Here is a 5,769-nt window from a genome sequence, read left to right on the forward strand (position 1 = left end):
CTTCGTAAATAATTTAAGGTCACAGATCAGGAGTGATATAGGCCTATAGCTACTGCAACAAGTGGGATCCTTTCCATTCTTGAGAATTACAGTGACGTGTGCTTTTAAAGTATCTCTAGGGTAGGATGTTTCTGAACTTACTTTATTAAACAGTTCCACCATATGGGGGCCTAAGATTGGAAGAAATTTCTTGTAATACTGTATCAAAAACCCATCTGGGCCTGGGGCTTTGCCTAATTTAGAGGTCCTAATTGCATTCTGAAGTTCATCTAAAGTTATTGGTGCCTCTAGATTTTCTCTAACCTTTGGGGTCAACTGGGGGAGTTGAGAAGAAGCAATGTAGTTTTCTATTTGTATCCGAGTGGAAGATTGTTCTGGGAGGTTATATAATGAGGAATAGAAATCTCTAAAACCCTGTGTAATTTGCTTGGGTAATCCCACTTTTTGACCTTGAGGTGTCATGATTTGGGGAATGTATGAAGCTAGTTTTTGTTCTTTGACTGAGCGTGCTAGCAATCTCCCACATTTATCTCCTGACTTATATACAAATCTACGATATCGTTGTAGAGCAGCTTTGACTTGATAACTTAATAGGTCTGTAACCTGTTTACGGAGGGAAAAAAGTTTTTGTTCGAGCGTAGGGTTTGTTATATGTTTATGTTGGACTTCTGCTTTATGGATTTTATGAAGAAGAGCTGTAAGTTTTTCTGTCCGCTGGCGTTTAACCCATAATTAGAACGCCTCTGATAACTGTCTTACGAGCTTCCCAAAGGATCCCAGCTTGTTTGTTAATATGAAAGTTCTGATCTATCTCACGCTGTACATCCTCCACTATGTCGGGGGACTGCAGGAGGCTTTCATTTAGTCTCCAGAATCTAGTCCTGGAGCTTGGGCAATCTGAAAGTCGATATATCAACTCAATCGGTGCGTGGTCTGACCATGTAATTATGCCGATTGTTGTACTTTGAACTGCCTGTAGATGTGAATGTGGGATCAAAAAATAGTCTATAAGTGAATAGAGTTTATGAGGAAAGGAAAAGAACGTGTAGTCTCTCTCGTCTGGATGTTGTAAGCACCAGACATTGATCAGTTGAGCCTTATAGATAGTCTGTAACACTCGTTTGCTTGTGCTGGAGGTAACAGAGGATGAGCCAGATGAGGTATCTACATTGGGAAGTAACAGAACATTAATGATAGCTCTAGTTCATAGGCTACTCTGTTGATCTTCCCCTTGATTGGAAAGGGACCCACAAATTTAGGACCCAGTTTCTTTGAGGGGCAGGCAAGTCTCAAGTTTAGAGTGGACAACCACACCTGATCTCCGGGTTCCAGGTTAAGTTCTCCTCTTCTTCTTTTGTCAAATACTTCTTTGTTGTACTCCTGTGTCTTTTTCATTGTCTCCTGTAATATTTTAATATTTGTATTGAAGAAATCCAAAGTCTCCTGAACAGCAGGTATCGCACACTCTGGCATACAGTTGGACATGAATAAAGGGTGAAAGTCGTAATTGACATAGAAAGGAGATTGCTTTGTAGCGAAGTGGACAGAATTATTGTAAGAAAACTCAGCCCTGGGCAACAGAGATACCCAGTCTGCTTGTGAAAAAGATGAGAAGCAACGTAGATATTGTTCAAGCGTCTGGCTTGTTCTTTCAGTCTGGCCGTTTGAGTGTGGATGATAGGCGGATGAGAATGACAGACCAATCTTAGGGGATTCACAGAGTGCTCTCCAAAACTTGGAAATAAATTGCACCCCCCGATCTGATACAATGTTTGCAGGGATGCCGTGGAGCCTCACAATTTTTTTGATGAAGAATTTAGCTGTTTCAGGAGCAGAGGGTGTACGCTTCATGGGCAAGAAGTGTGCCATTTTTGATAGTCTGTACACAACCACAAAGATAGTGGTAAGCGGGGAGGCTCCACAATGAAATCCATGGAGATCATTCTCCATGGTCTCTCCAGTACGGGCAATGGTTTTAGTAATCCCCAAGCTCTAGACTTCCTCCCCGGTCTGTACGTTATGTGAAACGAGAATCTGGTAAACAAAAGTGCCCACCTGGCCTGACGTGGTTTCAATCTCTTGGCGACTTTCAGGTATTCCAGGTTCTTATGGTCTGTGTAGATAAGGATCAGGTGTGCTGCGCCCTCCAAGAGGCGCCATTCCTCCAGTGCGGCCTTGATTGCCAATAATTCCCCCACATTGTAGTTTCTCTCTGCCCCTGACAGTTTGCGGGAGAAGAAGGCAACCTGGTGTAAAAGGGCCTTGGGCCCCTGTCTTTGGGAAAGGACCGCCCCAACTGCCGTTTCAGAAGCATCCACTTCCAGGATGTAAGGCAGACTCGCGTCAGGGTGTCTAAGGACAGATGCGGAGGTGAGCAAGTTCTTGAGGGTTTCAAAAGCTGTTTGGGCTTCTGGAGACCAATGAAACCGGACAATTTGCTTGGTTAGGTTAGTTATAGGAGCGATGATGTTATAAAATCCTCTGATGAACTTCCTGTAAAAATTTGCGAACCCGACAAAGCGCTGAATGCCCTTCTTGTTCACGGGCGCCGGCCAGTTGAGAATCACAGAAACTTTCTGGGGGTCCTTCTTGATACCCTCCACAGAAATTATGAGTCCTAGGAACTGTATGCTTTGACGTTCGAACTCACACTTTTCGGGTTTAGCATATAGTCCGTGCGTTCAAAGTCATTTGAGCACATTCTTGACATCTCACATCATTGTGTTCCCGATGTTTGTCCAAGGAAGGGGAAAAGATAAGGATGTCGTCTAGGTTAATGATGACATAAAGGTCAAGATAGTCTCTTAAAAAATCATTCACAAAATGCTGGAATGTAGCAGGGGCATTACAAAGTGCCCAAAGCGGGTACGAAAGGCAGTCTTCCACTCGTCACCGCTTCAGATGCGCACCAAGTTGAAGGCCCCACGGAGATCCAGTTCCGTAAAGATAACTACGGCCCCCAGTCTCTGAAAAACAGCTCGGGTACTAGGGGAAGAGGGTATCAGTTTTTGATTATCACCTTATTGAGCTCTCGATAGTCCACACAGGGGCGAAGAGTATGGTCCTTCTTCTCAACAAAGAAAATCTCTGCACCTGGCGGTGAAGTAGATGGACGGATGAACCCCTTCTTGAGATTATCATCAATGTAAATCTTTAGGGTTTCAAGTTCAAGTTCCATCAAGGGAAAGATTCTGCTAAAGGGAATTTTGGCTCCGGGGAGGAGCTCAATCGGGCAATCATAGGGCCTGTGCGGAGGAAGGGTCTTAGCCCCCTTTTGCTGAAGACATCCAAGAAGTCATGGTACACTTCGGGAACAGATTGGCGGGTCTCGGTATCGGCGTCCATGCAGAGCAAAGAGGGGGCACATGACACCACCTGCAGGCAATGTTGCTGGCAGCAGGGGGAGCAGAAGCTGATTTCCCCGGTTATTCAGTTAATTTGAGGGTTATGGGCTTGGAGCCACAGAATCCCCAGGATTATGGGGAACAGAGGAGACTCAATGACATCTAGACACAATAGTTCTTGATGATTATTTGAAATTTTTGTGGCCAAAGGCACGGATTCTTGTGTGACCGGCCCAGATTTTATGACTGATCCATCGGCTAAGTATACAGAAAGTCCCTTAGCCCTAGGGCGCAGATGAATGTGATGTTTGGTGGCAAAAGAAAAGTCCAAAAAACAACTGCAGGCTCCGGAGTCAAGTATAGCGTTGACCTGGATATTCCCTCCTGGAAGCTGTAAGAGAATGGGAATAGCCAGGTTAGTAGTGTTATTGGGAACAACAGGCGTATGAACAGACAACATGGAAAAGCACTTACGGAGCTTCGCGGGGTAAGTCCTTACATACAGTACCTGTTGCCGAGAATGTGTTTCCAGCACAATGGCATTGCGCTGATTCTCGGCGACGGGGTGCCGACATCTCGCACTCGCTGGAATAGAAAAAGCACATTCCAGCAAGCGCGTCATAGAAGCGGATTCCTGCCAATTCTAGCCGGTATTTGGTATGAATCATGAGGGGGCACTCCACGCCAAATTTTAAATAAAAAGCAGGCATGGGTTCCCCCCAGGGGCATACCAGGCCCTTAGGTCTGGTATGGGTTGTAGGAAAAAAACCCCTACGCCGAAAAATAATAAGGGGGCCCCCAGATACCGGCCCCCCACCATAGGTGAATGAATATGGGGTACATCGTACCCTTAGCCGATCACCTGGCCGCTTTCTTCTTTAGCTCTTTTACAGCGGCCCCCCTCCCAGGCTTCTGTCGCCTTCTGCCTTCTTCTTCTCTTCTTCTTCGATGTTGACACATCGCTTCCTCCCGCTGTAATGCCGCGTGCGCGGCTCGCACTGATTTATATAGGCCTCTTATGACGTCACAGTCCCATCATGCTCCGGGTGCACAGAGCATGATGGGACTGTGACGTCATAAGAGGCCTATATAAATCGGTGCGAGCCGTGCACACAGCATTACAGCGGGAGGAAGCGAGGTGTCAACATTGAAGAAGAAGAGAAGAAGAAGGGGATAGAAGCCCGGCATTACAAAGAGAGGAAGCGACGTGTCAACATCGAAGAAGAGAAGAAGAAGAAGAAGGCAGAAGGCGACAGAAGCCCGGCATTACAGCGGGAGGAAGCGACGTGTCAATATCGAAGAAAAAGGCAGAAGGCGACAGAAGCCCGGGAGGACGCCGCTGTAAAAGAGCTAAAGAAGAAAGCCCCACCCCCCCCGGTGGAAGAGAACCAGACGGCGGTGAAGACCGACACCACCCTCACCGCCGAAGACGTCGAAGAAGAAGGCCCCCCCTCGTAAAAGAGATAAAGAAGAGAGGGGGACCCCCGGAGCTGACTAATAAATTACTTTAAAAACCCTGCGTAGTGTGTTTTTTTACATTTTTTCCCGCCAGGTGAATGGGTAGGGGTACGATACCCCATATTCATTCACCTAGGGTGGGGGGCCAGTATCTGGGGGCCCCCTTATTAGAGGGGGCTCCCAGATTCCGATAAGCCCGCAGACCCCGACAACCAACAGCCAGGGTTGTCAGGAAGAGGCCCTGTCCTTATCAACATGGGGACAGGGTGCTTTGGGGTGGGGGGGGGGCGCAGGGCACCCCCTGCCCCAGAGCACCCAACCCCCCCATGTTGAGGGCATGCGGTCTGGTACGGCTCAGGGGGGGGCGCTCGCTCATCCCCACTCCTTTCCTGACCGGCCGGGCGGCGTGCTTTGGATACAGGTCTGGTATGGATTGTAGAGGGACCCCCACACCGTTTTTTTGGCATAGGGGGTTTCTCCTTACAACCCATAACAGACCTAATGCCCCTGGGGGGAACCCATGCCGTTTTTTTATTTAAAATTTGGAGTGGAGTTCCCCTCATGATTCACACCAAACGCTGGCTAGAATTGGTGGGAATCCAAGTCAGATCCCCGTCGCTTCTATGACGACTTTTTCCCCATCGCGGCGAGCCGGCTTGGCACTGGCTCCTGCGACGGGGCTCGTAGGTGGTCAATCTCGCCGAGAAAGGGAGCGATATTGACACAATATCGTGGTCACCTACTGTAATGTTCGGATTCTCCACAATAGAGGCATTAGTTATTAATTTGTCAACGTTGACGTTCCTCTGGTGTGAGTGAGGGGCGGAGTAGGCCCAACTGCATGGGTTCTGAGGTATCAAAAGAGGAGGTCGTTGGAGTCGGGGGAGCTGGGTTGGAGAAGGTTGGTACCCGAGGCATCATCCAGACTGGACGAGACGGACCAGCGGACCAGTCAGACCTGCGTTCT

Source organism: Rana temporaria, chromosome 10 (genome assembly GCF_905171775.1).
Source record: "Rana temporaria chromosome 10, aRanTem1.1, whole genome shotgun sequence".
In the NCBI taxonomy this organism is placed as follows: Eukaryota; Metazoa; Chordata; class Amphibia; order Anura; family Ranidae; genus Rana; species Rana temporaria.